At 36.0% G+C, this 16924-nt stretch overlaps 1 non-coding gene across 1 annotated transcript; it reads right to left on the reverse strand.

Annotated features, from left to right (window-relative positions):
* Positions 1-273: 273 nt before the first annotated feature.
* On the reverse strand, positions 274-380 carry LOC141722499 (small nucleolar RNA R71). Its single transcript, XR_012575516.1, has one exon. It is a non-coding gene; the product is annotated as a small nucleolar RNA R71 (small nucleolar RNA).
* Between the last annotated feature and the right edge of the window lie 16544 nt (positions 381-16924).

Raw genomic sequence — 16924 nt, forward strand, 5'->3', positions numbered from 1 at the left:
GCCTGACATGATCCAGATGGTACAGAACTCAGTTCAGTTTGGGGTGCTCCAACAGAAGATCCTAACATGCATATTAGGGACTTCATTGAGATCTGTGACACTTTCAAGTTCAACAATGTCTCTTAAGATGCTGTGCAATTGAGACTTTTCCCTTTCTCTCTAAGGGATAAGGCTATGGGCTGGTTACACTCTCTACCAACTGGTTCGATTACTACTTGGGAAGATCTTGCTCAAAAGTTTCTCAATAAATTCTTCCCTATGGAAAAGATAGCTGCAATCAGAAATACTATTTCATAATTTGCACAGCAATCAGGTGAATCTCTATGTGAAGCTTGGGAGCGCTATAGGGAGATGCTTAGGAAGTGTCCTCGTCATGGAATGCCCGACTGGATGGTGATAAATTGCTTCTATAATGGGTTGGGAGCACAGTCAAGACATATGCTCGATGCAGCATTAGGTGGAGCGCTATGGGCTAAAATTTATGAGGAAGATTATAAGCTGATCGAGTTGATGGCTGTGAATGAATATCAGTACCCAGCCCAGAGAATGCCACAGGGCAAGGTAACAGGAGTTCTTGAGGTGGATACAGTTACGGCTATCACTACTCAGCTAAAGGCGATAGCTATGAAAATCGATTCTCTGGCCAACTATGGAATAAATCAGATAGCCAGTGTTTGTGAGTTATGTGCAGGTGCGCATGGGATGGAGCATTGTGTTATATCCTGTGAATCAGCTCAGTTTGTGAGCAACTTTCAGAGGCTACAGAAGCCAGTTCCTTCCATGTACCATCCTAACAATCATAATCATCCTAACTTCAGCTGGATCAACAATCAGAATGCAATACAACAGCCATACCAGCAGTTTGGAAACAAGCAATTCAATCCTCCTGGTTTCCAGCAACAATTTGCACCAAGACATCAGTTTCAGCCACAAGGGATGCAACAACAATCTCATGGAGGTCCAGGTCCATCTGTTTATGAAAAATCTGAATTGGAGGAGTTGAGGCTTATGTGCAAAAGCCAAGCGGTTTCAATCAAGATTCTGGAGAACCAAATAGGGAAAATTGACAATGCACTGTTGAGTCGATCTCAAGGAACTCTTCCTAGTGATACAGAAGCTAATCCAGGCAAGAGGGAAGTCAAAGAACAGATTAATGCAATCACCTTGAGGTCTGGAAAGGTCGCAAACCCTCAAAATCATCAAGACAAAGATTCTGAAAAATATTTCCAAAATGCAGGTGCGCCCGCGCCCATATCAAGCGCGTCCACGCCTTTGCCAATTTCAGAAAGTGAAAAAATTGTTGATTCGGTTATGAAAAAGGATGGCGAAACGGAAATGAAGAAAAATTCTGCTAAAATCACTTCTCCTGAGCAGAATACATTGGAGAAACAAGGCTATCCGCCTCCCTCATTTCCTAAAAGGCTTCAAAAGTATAAGTTTGATAAGCAATTTGCCAAGTTTTTGGAGGTTTTCAAGAAGCTGCATATCAACATACCTTTTGTTGAAGCTCTAGAACAGATGCTGAGCTACGCTAAGTTCATGAAGGGTATTCTATCTCGGAAGCTAAAGCTTGAGAAGTTGGAAATCGTTGCTCTAACGGAGGAGTGCAGTGTTGTGCTATAATAGAAGTTGCCTCTGAAGCTTAAAGATCCTGGCACTTTCACTATTTCTTGCACTATTGGAAACTTGTCATTTGACAAATGCTTGTGTGATTTGGGAGCTAGTATCAATCTGATGCCCTTATCTGTCTTCAAGAAACTTGGTTTTCCTGAGCCAAAACCGATAAACATGTCCTTACAGTTGGCCGATCGGACCATCACTTATCCACGAGGTATAGTGGAGGATGTCTAGGTCAAGGTGGAAAAACTCATCTTCCCTGCTGATTTTGTAATTCTGGACTTTGAAGAAGATAAGAAGATCATATCATCTTGGGAAGACCATTCTTGGCTACAGGCCGAACTATGATCAATGTGCAAAAAGATAGCTTACGATGAAGGTTCAAGATCAGAAGTCACTTTTAATGTATTCAAGGTAATAAAGTTACCCACGAATAAAGAGAGTGCTTTAAAGTAGAGCGGGTCGACTCTATCGTGAATTCAAAGCTTGAGAAATTACCAAAGTTAGATACCTTAGAGAGATCCTTAATAGGGGAATCAGTTATTGACGATGATGAAGGAGCAGAGCAACTGCAGGTTTTGAATGCACCTTCGTGGAAGAGGAAGTTGGATATGCCATTCGATTCTCTTGGGTTAGCAGAGCTGAAAATTTCTCAGGAGCGTCTCGAGTCGTCTATTGAAGAAGCTCCCACACTTGGGCTCGAACCGCTGCCAGAACATTTGAGTAATGCATTTTAAGGTGCACCCCCTAACAAGGGGTTGGATTATATCTATGATATTTTAAAGGGTGATTGGCCGGTTCCTCCAGTGCTTATAGAGGGTCCCTCTCGTGCACCACAGATAGTTGATAGGTTTGGTCTTGGTGATGTGTAGTATAGAAGGTTGATTCGGCGTATAGAGGCCATGCATGACATCCACCGATGTTCTGCTGAAGATTTGACACACGCTCTCGGTACTATTTTCCGAGACACTGGTGTCGAGGTTGATTGGCCATCTAATCCTCCACCTGAAGAGGGTGATCCTCCCGCTGACTAGGTATGCCTTGTATCCATATTATTGCCTTCAATGAGGACATTGAAAATTTTAAGTTTGGGGGTGATAATGTAAGGATTAGTTTGTGTGTGTCCATATAGATTCATATAGATTCATGTTGCATGTTTAGTTGTATTTCATTCATATTTTTGCATGATTGTTCATATAGAAAATATTTGTTTATGTTATTATGTAAGTTCATTTATTTGCATGTGCATGCATATAACATGATCCCTTAGGTTGAGTTTTTCTAATTGATTGGTTGATGTTGATTTGAGTGTAATTATATCGAATATAGGGTTGTTTAAGTCTTAATGAATTGATTTACATGCCAGAAAAAAAATTCACAAATTTTTATAGGATTGCTTTTGATCTAGATCATGATTATACTTGTTTATTTGTTGAGATTTAATCACTGGTTTAAATTTAGAATTTTTAGTATTTTCTGAATGACAAAAGAATATTGAATTTTTAAAACAGGAGAAAAGCAGGATTTCATTGCTAGTTGTGAATAAGTCTAGGCGTCAAATGGCTAGTAGCTGGCTCATATTTTTAGGAGTAGTCTAGGGTTGAATGAGATGGAGCGAAGCGCACTCATTCAAATCATTGAAAAAAAGAAGAAAAAAAAAAGAAAAAAAGAAAAAAAGAAAAAAAAGTATGTGTTTATGCATAATTGATCAAGAGTGAGCTCTTTAATACTCGAGTTATTAAGTTCTAGGGTACTTTGTGCCTAGTGACCTAAGGCTTTTATAGTCTGGGATCCGCTGACCTAACGCTCGCTACATGGGTATTATTGTATAAATCTTTTGGGACCTCATTCATTGCACGGTCAAATAAGCATCATTGTTGTGTATTCAATAATAGCGTGAATCCTTGTATAACTCTAGTAGGAAGGAGGTGTTGTGAGTCATTATGTGTTTAAGGTCTATTCTGTTTATAAACTTGTGATTGTTTTGATGATAGATAAGTTATGGACATTGATCTATTATATCTGTTAAGCATCCACACACGCACGTTTCTGGTTTGTGAGTTGGTTTGTGGGGTTTATTCGAACTCTGTTTAGAGTCATTGCATTCTTAGAGGCATTCATATGTTGGTTGGTTAAGGTTATTCTAAGGGGATCGATTGCATTATCATTTAGTTGCATTCACGTAGTTGTATTCATGAATTAGGATGTTTTGTTGTTCTTTGAGTCTGTTTATGCTTGAGAAAAAGCATCGATTCAAGTTTGGGGGTGTGATAGGTGGAATTTATATCCACTTAGAACGCTTTGTAAAGGCTCGAATTGGTGATTTGTACTAAAGTTATTTGTGTTTTTTATGTGTTTTTGTAGTATTTTGCATTTCAGGGTATATTTGGAAGAAGGAATGGATTTTACATTATTTTTATGCTAAAAGGATGTTAGGATGGAGCCTCGGGAGTTAGCACGAAAGAAACCAGAAATTGAAGTCAAGGAAATAAAAAAATTAGAATTTCCAAAAGGCCAGGGCGGCCGCGCTAGTTTTGGGAGCGGCCGCGCCCATTTGTCAGAAACTCGGGGCGGCCGCGCTATATCGAATTTCAGGAATCCTGATTCTATTATAATATTGATTTACTAGACTCCTGATCTGTTGGGATGGTACTTAAAGACTTTTAAATAAAATCAGATAGAAGAGCAAGGACATACCAGCAAGAAGATCTAATAGCACAATACAACGAAGGAGAAGAAGATCTTGTTTTTTACTTATGATTCTTTGCTTAAGTTGTAATCTTGGATGCTTGTTTTCTTTGTTGTTTAAACCTAATACTCTTGTTAACGTACTTTGTTATTATTATTCAGTTATTTCAAACCTAGTTTATCTTAGTTATTTACCATGCTTTCATTGGTACCCATGGTGGCGATGAGTTCGGTTATGAACTAATCGTTATCGTGGGGTTCTAACGGATTTACTTATGAATTTCTATAGTTAATTTGATTCAATATCTTGGTGTGTGGTGATTGATTGATATCCTAGTATTGGTTGTGCTTATTTGTCTTATGTGTGTAGCTAACATATAAGATAGCGTGTTAATCTCTATTGAAGCGAAAGTGAATATAGAGTTTTAAAACTTGCCATGCTAGCATAGGTTCATGTATAATTGTTATGCATGATTTGTAGGTAATTTTAACCATTTACTTCCCCTATGTAATCATGATAAATAACTTGTTCATTAAACCTTTATGTTGTCAAATTCTATAGACATATAGGGTCTCAACATAAGTGGTGTCTATTCAGCTTCTATCTCTTTTGTGGATGTATGATAGTAGGGTATTCGTACAACGAAAATTGGCATTTACTAGTTTCGTGTTATCTGATTAGTTGTCATCTTCATTGCATGCTAAAGTTAAGAATAATGACTTTGAATGAAGTATTTAATGAAGTTAGAATCCCATGTTTGTCTCATATAGTTAATTCAATCACTTTTATTCTTAGTTAATTGCATGTTAGTTTAGTCTTAGTTATAAATATCTCAACTTGTTATTATCTTAGCATTGAGCGATAGCCATACCATTGTTGCAAGGTGCATAATCTTAAGTTAACTAAAAAGAGTCTCTATCGGTACGAATCTGATTTATATCTTATATTACTTGCGAACGTATATACTTGCGTGTAATTTTAGTACAAGTTTTCGCCCTAACACTTTTGCATCCTTCATAATAGATGAAAGATCTTCATGAGTATAGTCTTTCTTGTCCTTATCAACCATCTTTTCTGCTTCTCCTGCAACAACAATAGCTACCTTCATTGGTCTATGAGGACCGTCATAAATCATGCTCAGGTATTCAGAATCTATTGCTTCCAAGCACATGGCCATCCTAACTTTCCAGATTGGATATTCATGTATCTTCAGGATTGGAACCTTGATGGATTCATACCTACTCATATTACTGCTAATCTGTGAAGTGGTTGGGGTGGTGGTGGATTTCGTGGTGCTTTTTTGTCTGTCATTAGAGATTGATTTTCAGATCTTAAATTGTTTGTATATCAATAACAAGCTCTTACAATTGTTAGGTCCGTAATCAACTGTAGAGGGGGGTGAATACAGTTTATGCAAACAATTTAACAAAGCATTAACAAAATCAACAATTTTGATATTAACAGATTAAAATTGATTACAAAAGTACTCTCTCAAAGGATGAATAATTATCTTTGGGAGCTGCTAGGTTATGCGAATGATATATCAATGTACGCAATACATAAAGTATAAACCTAATATGTGCTTATATAGTGCACAGTTACACAATCAATAAGGAATCCTAATCTATTACAATAAGGAAACCTAATCCATATCCATGTATGATTGCTTCTGAGATAAAGTCCTTCACCGCCTTGAATTTATGCTTTCCTTTTCCTTCTTGAATATCTACTGATGTGACTAAATCCTGATGACATTAGTTGTTGATCATCAAGTACTGATAGACAAGTACCGATGATGTCACCTTTAGTAAATCTTGATATTAAATCCTGATAATTTATCTCCTGATATCATCAATTATATCTAACAGTATCTTTTAAGATTGTATCAGACCAGTTGAGAAAGTGTGTTTTGATGCTTGTATATTTACTTTTATCTATATATATTTTATCTTTTGTACAGTAATTCCTGTCTTATTTTATCAATTTTATGTTTATTTTATTTTCTTTCTTAATCTATTTAATGTTAATTTTCTTGTATATTACCCATGTTCACCCAGTTAATATATCGTATAATCTAGTTTGTTTTTTTCAGATGGTTGTTCATATTATTGTTATTTAAATCCAGATTATTGTTCATTTGAACATCTTGTAGTAGTGGCCCATTTCTTTTCTTTTCTCTATTTGGTTATCATTCTTTGAGATTTTGAGCAGGATGATATAGAAATTATGCAGCATGTATTAAAAATGTTGGTAAATTTATAATATGGATAAAAGAATTTTATGCATGAAATTTTTATTAGTCATGTTAATAAATTACTACATATCTACAACCATGCTTAGCAGGTTATTAAAAATTTCTTATTTTGCTTTCAGAACAATGGGTCCGAAGAAGAATAGTAAGTCAGGAGAAGGTCGTACTGAAAGTCATACAGATTCAGCGGTTGTCCAGATGTTGGTATTGATACAGCAATAAGTGATGCATCTTACGCAGCAATAACAACAGCGGCAACAACCAGCAGCTCCACATGCGGTAACTTTTAAAAATTTCCAAGCCGTTAATCCACTGGAGTTTAAAGTAACTATTGACCCCATGGAAGCCAATGCATGGCTTAAAGAGATTGAGATGGCCTTCGACTTAGTCGGAGCAGGGATTGAGCAGAAGACCAAATTTTCCAATTACTTTATGATGGGTGAGGCAAACTATTGGTAGGAATCTAAACGAGCGTTGCAAAGAGATGAGTTTGTGATTTGGGAGAGGTTTATAGAGTTATTTTTTGGAGAAGTATTTTCTGAGGCATAAGAAAAATTAGATGGAGATCAAGTTTTTGGGTTTAACACAAGATAATCTGAGTGTCGCTGATTATGAGGTCAAGTTTATGGAATTGGCATGGTTTGTTCCGGATCAAGTTGAATCAGATGAAAAGAGAGCAAAAAAGGTTTCAACAAGGATTAAAATCTTGGATTCATACTAGAGTGGCTATGTTTGAGTTGACTTCCTATGTCACGGTTGTTCAAAAGGCTATGGTTATTGAAAGCAGAAGTGACACGTCTCAAAGAGAAAGGGATGGAAATAAAAGGAAAATTGAAACCTCAGAAGGCGGACATCGGCAAGGTAATTTTCAAAGTTGTTTCAACAGAAGGCCAGAGTTTCAGTAGAACTGGAGTTTGGGATTTAGAAGACCACCAGTTGGGAATGGAGGTCTGAATAATCAATTTAGAAATCAGAAGCAGCAGAGGTTCAATTCTTCTCCAGCACCATATTGCAGGATCTGTGCCGAAAAGCATATTGGGAAATGCAATAACAATGTGAGGTGTTTAAAGTGTGGCAGGAGGGGACACCTTGTTAGTGTGCGTCAAAGTCTGACTCCAATTCAGAAATCAGGAACTGTTTGTTTTAAGTGTGGGAAGCCAGGGCATATCTCCAGAAATTTCCCAACACATGGTGTGATGGGTAACATACCAATGATTACGGGTGCTCTATCTTAGGATATGCCAAAGATCAAAGGAGTGCCAGCTCAACCCAAAGCCAGAACATTCAATATGTCTATAAAAGATGTTGTTCAGAGCTCTGTTGTGGTTGCAGGTACGCTTCCAGTAAACTCTGTAGATGCTAAAGTTTTGATTGATTCTGGAGCTACAAGATTGTTTATTTCTAAATATTTTGTTAATAAATTGCATTGTGAAGTAGAATTGTTAGAAAAAATGTTGATGATAGAATTAGCTAATAAGAACCAAGTTCTCGTGGATCAAGTGTGTCTGAGGTGTGATATTGAGATAGGAGGACATCATTTTTATGCCAACTTAATATCTTTTAAGTTGGGAGAATTTGATGTTATCCTAGGAACGGATTGGTTGTCAGAAAATAATGCTCAGATCGATTGTAAAAATAGAAAAGTGAAACTTCAAACGTTGGATAAAAAGAAGGTGTTATTTTGAGGAAATAAACAAGAAAAAAAGTTTTTAAAGATTGCTCAAGTGAAGAAGTTATTGCATCAAAATTGTGAAGCATACTTGGCCAATGTGATAGACACTAGCAAGGAGGTTCCAGCACAAGAAGTTATTCCAGTAGTTAATGAGTTTCCAGATATCTTTCCAGATGATCTTCCAGGAATACCTCCCGATAGAGAGATTGAGTTTGCTATTGATTTGGCACCAGGGATAGAAACAGTTTCCAAAGCTCCGTATCGTATGGCCCTAGTTGAGATGAAAGAATTAGCAATTCAGTTGCAAGATCTTTTGGAAAAAGGAATTATAAGACCAAATGTATCCCCGTGGGGCGCACCAGTGTTATCTGTCAAAAAGAAAGATGGAAGTATGTGACTGTGTATTGACTACCGAGAATTGAATAAGCTGATCATTAAGAATAAGTATCTGTTACCAAGGATTGATGGTTTATTTGATCAATTGAAAGGTGCTGTATGGTTTTCAAGATTGACTTAAGATCTGGATATTATCAACTGAATATCAAGTCAGAAGATATTCCAAAGACAACATTGAGAACTAGATATGGACACTATGAATTCTTATTGACGGCATTTGGAGTAAGAAATGCACCAGCGACTTTTATGGATTTGATGAATCGAGTATTCAAGAAGTATTTGGACAAATTTGTGATTGTATTCAGAGATGACATTTTGGTCTACTCAAAGATATAAGAAGAGCATGTTGAACATCTAAGGATAGATTTGGAGATACTGCGATAGAAGAAATTGTACACAAAGTTTTCAAAGTGTGAGTTTTGGTTACAAGAAGTACAATTTATTGGGCACGTTATTAGTAATGAAGGAGTAAAAGTAGATCCGTCAAAGATTGAAGTTATAATCAACTAGGAAAGACCAAAAACACCAATAAAAGTAAGAAGCATTATGGGATTGGCAGGTAACTACAGAAGATTTGTGCAAGATTTTGTGAGAATAGCTACACCAGTAAAAAAGCTCACCAGAAAGAATCAGATATTTGAATGGACTGAGAAGTGTGAGGAGAGCTTCCAGGAATTAAATAAAAGATTAGTATCAGCACTAGTATTAGTCTTACCTGATGATCAAGGATATTTTGTTTACTACAGTGACGTGTCGCACAAAGGTTTGGGATGTGTTTTGATGCAACATAACAAGGCGATAGCCTATGCTTGAAGGTAATTGAAAATACATGAATAGAAGTATCCAACCCATGATCTTGAATTGGCAGCTATATTATTTGCACTGAAGATATGGAGGCATTATCTTATGGAGAGAAGTGTGAAATCTACACGGACCATAAGAGTTTGAAGTATATCTTTACCCAATAGGAGCTCTCGATGAGACGATCATTTTTATACCAGAAGTATCCTATAAGGTTGATTAATTCTTAAAGTTGATTGTTCTTCGTATTCATCGGATTTCATTTTTGAATTCTGTTAATTGTTAATTGATTTTGATGTTAGATAATGATTTTTGAGGGTCTTTAGAGTCGATTCATGTATCTCTTTGTATTGTTTGATTTCTAAATTGATTAAGTCGAGTTTTTATTTTTTTTTCATTTTTATATTTCGATTTTTTGATTATTCATGACATGGTATCTTAGGGAAAAATTTTAGGTTCGATTAGCTTTAATTTGATACCTGAAACATTTAATTTGGTTAAGAAATCAGTGAAATAGAAGTTTGGTCGGATTGTTCTTGAATTCGCCAGTTTTTGGTTAATTTTGGCTGGGAATTGATTTCTTGAGATTGAATGATGATAGTGATGGTTTAAGTGTGTTCCTAGGGTTACAAGGATTGTGTTAAGAGCAAGAACGAATCCAAACGGTGTTGTTTTAGCTGTAATCAGAAGATGTCGGAAATATTTTCGGTGACCGGAATCGGTGCTATGTTCTGGCTTTTCCAGAATCCGGCGACCGTTTTCTTGGTCCTCCGGTCACCGTCCCCCTTCACTACCGCCCTTCAATCCTCCAAAACCTAACCCAAATCCTGAAAACTATTATTGCAATTTTTTATTTTAAAAATAAATTCAAATTCATATTTAAATTCTAAAAATTTATTTTTAATTCAAAAATAATTTGGTTAATTATTTTTAAATAAATAACTGAATTAATTTTAATTCAGAAAATTATTATCTTTTATTATTTCTGAAAACAAAAATTTGATTTAATTTTTTATAATTTATTTTTATTAATTAATTATGGTTTAATTAATTAATTAATTTAATCAATTAATTTTATTTATAAATAGTTAAATAAAATATAATTATTTATAATTAAGCCAAATAATTTCTAAAAATTATTTTTAATTTGAAAAAATTATATAAAGATATTTAATAATCAATTAATATAATTATTAATTGATTTATTTTTATTTTATTCATAATAAATATATTGTCCATATGTTTAATACGAAACGAACGCGTCTAGACTCGTAAAAATATTCCGCTTCAATTAAAAATACTTTTAAGACATAATTCCTTTTGTATCGAAAGATTGTTTGTTTTGCGAGTCGTTCTAAGTCAAATAATCATCGAAAATTCATATTTTTGACCAGATTTGAGTTTTAAAAACACCAAGACCTATCTTCAGACGATCTGATTTATGTGTTATATGAGTAACATGATTACGTGCTAGGTGACATGCATGTTATCTGTTTACAGCTTTCAATGCCATGTTTAAATAAATGATCGGGTAGACGCTGAGACGTATAGACGTCGTTCGAGTTTTGCCTGGTTTATTAAATAAGTGCATTTGATTTTAGAATCAAGGCCAAAATGGAAATCAGGTTGTAGTCGGTTTTGATTATCAGGAAAGTACCCCTGTCCTATTCTAAATTCATAATAGATGAATGTTTACATACTTAGAATGGATATGGTTGTTATACATATTCTTATGATACCGTATTTACGAATACTCATGGATTTATTGAGTTCGAATTATTCTAGTAATTTTTCTACTAGAGTATTATATCTTATTTTGATAGATCATAAATAACTATTCTATCCAGATATACTCTATATAGTGGAACTTGATTGTCATATTTAGTGAATAACTACTTATTCTAGTTATCTCGCCATTAGTTATTACGGTTACTCCGGACCATGTGAAATGGAGAGTTGGTTATTTGAGGATATCGATTGATTCGATTCCTTTATGAAAATTTTTTTTGATTGGATAAATGCATACCGGTGTTGGCCGATATGTTGCCTTTTTACTTATGTACATACCGGTGTTGGCCGATATGTGGCATTTATTGAAGTACTCATGGTTTTGGACATGTTTCTATGAATCATGATCCAGTGCTAACACACGAACTGATCAGATGTGATAGTATGTTCGTTGGTGAAGGATTTTAATCTAAAATTTATCATTTACTGCTTAAGCTTATATTAGCTTTGATTATTGTTCAGATAGTATTGTTTATCTCTTGCTCTTCATATATCAGCATAATATTGTTGTTATCATTTCAAGAAAATATATTATATTGTTTGCTGAGCATTACATAGCTCATACTTGTTTTATTTTGCTGATCTTTCAGTGCGAGCGAGCGATGCCTCATATGTTACATACCGCCAGGAAGAGGGTGCCATCTGAGCAGCCTCAGATTTGTAGCTTTCAACTTCTACAACAGGTAGAAATCATAACATGATGTAGTATGTACATTAGTTTGTAAGATATTAATAAAAGTGAACTGGTATGTGAAACTTATCTAGATTTTTTGAGGATTAGTATAACTTTCTGTAGGGGTTATCCAAATCAGATTTCTAGTTGTAATAACTCATTATTTGTTATAGTATATATGTCATATCAGAACTTGTGCTCGATCCTTATGCATGCAGGGGTCATATTTATTATTTCATTTTAATGTGTATATCATTTTATTATTTAGCATTTAGTGACTCCCAAATCTAGACCCCGGATTTGGAAGGCATCACATAAGAATTCAGTTATGACAGAATTCTGTGAAAAGGCTGACATTCATAATGAGTTTTCTACACCAAGAACTCCTCGAAAAAATGGAATTATTGAAAAGAAAAATAGAACTCTCATTGAAGCTGCAAGGATAATGCTTGAAGAATCAAAATTACCCACCTACTTCTGGGCTGAAGTCATTAACACTACATATTATACTCATGATATCTTTTTGATAAATTTAGCTTATGGTATGACACCCTATCAAATTTATAAAGGGAAGAAACCAACCTTGAGTTTTCTGTATGTGTTTGGTTGTAAATGTTTTGTTCTGAGAAATCGAGGGGAAAATATTGGCAAGTATGAAGCCAAGGCGGATGAAGGAATTTTTGTTAGGTATTGCAGCCGGAAAGGCCTACAGAGTCTATAATATGAGAATCAACATTGTTATGGAATCAGTTCATGTGGATTTTGATGATAACGAAATTCAAAGATTGATAAACCAAGACTATAATGATGCACTGGTATTCGATGATGAATTGGATGACTGCAAGATGAAGCCGATGATGTTCCTAGAAGAATCAACACAAAGTTTGCTAATCCAAATGATATGGAAACAACATTTGGTCAATAAAATGGAGCAGTCATTGATCAACCTAATAGGATAGTCATTGATCAAAATGAGGCATCCATTGATGCTCAAAATGATCCATCAGTTGATAGAGATCCTAGAACTTCATCAACTGCTAATGAAGCCTCAAATAAGTTGAGAAAATGAATAATACGTAGCATATGAATACGAGTCACCATAAATAAGAACAGGATCTAACGAACCGGTTTATGTTTATGGTTATAGATTTCCGAGCGGACCCTAGAGCATCCTCCACCTCGAAATACCCAGGAAAGTTTACGAACCCAACTCCATATACAGTTGTGTTGTGAAAAGATTTTTTATTATCTTTTGCATAAATGTCATGCTTGCCATGATAGTAAGTAGTTGAGCTTTCGCATATATATAGCGATGTTGTACGATATGTATATGCCGTAGAATGTTTAACGCCGCCATGAGCGTGATGTATAATTATAAGACCGAGAGTCGGTCGGAGTTTTAAAATAAAAACCCGTGGATCATTTCGGTGATGTTTTGGACGATTAAAGTCCATAGTTATTTTATTCCAAGGGACTTGATGTCCACTTGCAAAACATTAAATACCTCGAACTTTATTAAAACGATTTCCAACGATCGTATTCCCTCAACTATATTTAATTACTCGAATAATGAATATTATTTCATTTATTCATTTAATATAGGACAATTATTCTCAAATGATTATTTATTTCAAACTCAATTATTTATTAAAGATTACTTTAATTATCTAAACATAAATTATTGAGGAATATTATTTCAAATATTCTTTTAAAATATAATTATTCGAGGTTTATTTATTTAATAATTATTATTTAATTATTAATTATTTATTAAATTATTTATATGATTTAAAAATCATAAAAAATGATTTAAAATACTTTCTGAAGTCCAGAAAATTATTCAAATAATTCCAGGTCGTCGATGAATATTATCTCGACATATTTTAAATATTTTGAATATAGTTTCAAAAGAAACCCCCTCATTTATTTATCTGTTGACAATGGTCAACTCACATTCTTAGTACTTCCTCCGAAAATTCTCGGAAGTACATATATATATACATATGAGACGAGTTGTACCAATCAACAAGCAAAATGCTTGGGGAACTTCGATATAGTTCGATGATTCCAAGTATGTGATAGGATTTCCTAAAGGACAAAGGAGGGGTAGGAGCCAAGTACTTCGTGTATTGGGTAGACTTCCGGTACCGTAGGAGATGGTACTATATGTACCTAAGGACATGCGAAGTGTGTGTACCCGAAATGAGGACACATAGCCCGTATGCGGCAAGGGTGATAACCGGAATACGAAGGTGTTGTCCTTCTACTAGTAGAAAAGGTTACTAATTGTCTATAGTATGACTGATTATCGTATGCGGTAGCTCCAAGTGAATGTCTTATTCTTCCAATTATAATTATGATGCAATCCCGTAACCCAAGTCTAGGTGCGGGGTTTACCATTAAGGTATTCGCAGGATAATAAATACACTAAAGAATTGTTATCAAAAGAAGGTGTGTATCACCAAGGAAAACTATTTTTGAATAAAACACATTTATCATATATGGCATTATACTTGAGTTTCTCATACAGTCATTTCATACTGTACATTATTATGTTGGGCATTATAGCTCACACTTGTTTTCTTCAATTGACACAACCCAATAGTTAATCAAGATTCCTCTCATGAAACTCACAGCCAGGAAATGGGTAGGAAATGGCCAGCTGTTCCGTAGGATGTTTTGAGTTGTACCTCAGGTAGATCGAATAAGCTGGATTTGTTTTCAGTTGTTTTTAGTCCGGCTTATTTACAAGTATGACTTATGTCAGATAATAAATAAGAAATGAATATTTGGCCGACGGACTAACCTTACTTAAAGGTTATTTCTGCGGGAAAACTTAATTACTTTTGGGTTGTAATAATTATCACTTTGTGGATTGATTTACTCTAGTAATGAATGGTTCGTTTCCAAGATAATAACCTATAAGTGTGTGTGTGTGTGTGATAAGTGTGGGGCCGTAAAGGTGTGAGTATTTATATATTATGATACGAGATAAGTGTTATATAGCATTCAAGATGGTATGGCCTCCTAGATCCCTAACCCCGGATTTTGGGGTGCCACAGAAATGGTATCAGAGCTTTAGGTTATCAAATCTTGGAAACGATAGGATATAAAATACGTAGACATAAGAATAATAATAATCAATTAGAGCTCAAGTCGAGTTCTCCATCGGGCTACATGGGTAGTCTTGATAGTTTTACCCTCAAGGGAATTTCGACTCTAAGTGAGTAACACCTTGCCTATTGTGTCAGGTACAAGTGGAGCCTATGGGGGAGGTTGACCCTATTAATGATATTATGGCCCCTGAGCGTGATCCTACTCCCGAGCCGAAGGACCCACCCATTGATGACTCAGATGATGACCCTATTGAGAATCCCCCGGAGGAGGAGACTATTTTTCCTACCCCCATAGCTGGTGATATTGAGATGCCTCAGGGCGATGGCGTAGACTGGACAGACATAGAGATGTACCCTCTCCCGGCCGTTCACCCTCCTACACCTCACCCAGGGATGCTGAGCCCTTTGCCCTACACTGATGAGGACGAGGATGATGAGATGGATGCACAGACCTACGAGGTTCATGACATATCCTCCAGTGACCCAGACTCACTTTTACCACCCCCAGCGACGCATGACTGGATAGTGGATCAGCTTAACGCTGAGATCACCGTGGTATCTGCCCGCATTATGGAGCTACGACAGGCGTTGACCGCAGAGAGAGCCATCAGGCTAGGATACCCAGGGGACTTTAGAGCTGCTTCCTCGGCCATAGCTCACAGGGAGATTGATGGGATTGAGTTCCGTACCCGAGTATAGATGCGGATGATAGTGATGAGAGGATACATTCCAGTAGTTGATGCAGAATTGATGTTGGCAGGAGTGATGAGTAGGGTTCGAGACCTCATGCGCAGTGACAGTAACTGAGAGACGAGTGACTACTTATGGACCTTGTAAAGGGATGGGTGACTTGTGACCAATTTTTTTAGGATGATTGGTAGTAGATAGCATTCCTAGCCCTTCAGGGTACCCGGTGTATGTATTTATATTTCAGTATTCAGGACCAAGTAGTTGGTATATTATATTCAGAATCATGTATGAATTTGGAAGGTTATTTTGTCCCCAAGATATAATCTGGGAGACCCTATTGTATATATCTAGCAGTTATTAAGAAATTAATGTCCATATTTACTGCACTTTATAAAGACATGCTAGATAATAAATGACATGCTTACCTACGAATAAATTAATCTGAATGTAAAAGTTTTTTGTAACTATATTGATATATTTTTATTATCAGAACGATGTCACCCCGTAGAAGAGGAACCAGGGCACGGCCTACAGAATCTGTTAACCAACAACGAAATGGACCTGACCACATAGTGAATAAGGAAAGTGAAGAAGACCTAGACTTTAATGAGTATGATGAGGAAGAATATGTAGAAGAAGAGGCTGAGGATACCCATCAGGGAGGGAACTCCATGAATGAGTTTATGGAACTTTTGAGAGAAAATATGAACCAACAGCCCATTCCACCACAACCGCATATTGTCCAACAAAATGCGGCCACTGCCTTCAGGGCATTCAAATCCCTCAAACCCCCAGAGTTTCTAGGATCTGCCGACTCGTTGAGGCACGGTCCTGGCTCAAGGAAATAGAAAAGTCCTTCGAAATACTAGGTGTGGAAGAACGGCACAAGACCATTTTCGCCTCTTACATGCTGAAAGGGGAGGCTAACTACTAGTGGGAGTCCAAATGAAACCTCAAGACTGATGATGTGATTCCATGGGATAGGTTTACCCGATTGTTCTTAGACAAGTATTTCCCTAGGTTTATGGAGACTCGGATGGAGATTAAGTTTCTTGAGCTGAAATAAGATAAAATGATTGTGGCGGAGTATGGGGCCAAGTTTACTGAGTTATCACGATTTGTGCCTGAGTTTGTGAATACCGAGGAGAAGAAAGCGTGAAGGTTTCAGCTTGGTCTGAAATAGTGGATCCAGAACCGAGTGGCAGTACTAGAGCTGACAGATTATGCCACC

The sequence above is a fragment of the Apium graveolens genome, chromosome 4 (assembly GCF_009905375.1).
Source record: "Apium graveolens cultivar Ventura chromosome 4, ASM990537v1, whole genome shotgun sequence".
NCBI lineage: Eukaryota > Viridiplantae > Streptophyta > Magnoliopsida > Apiales > Apiaceae > Apium > Apium graveolens.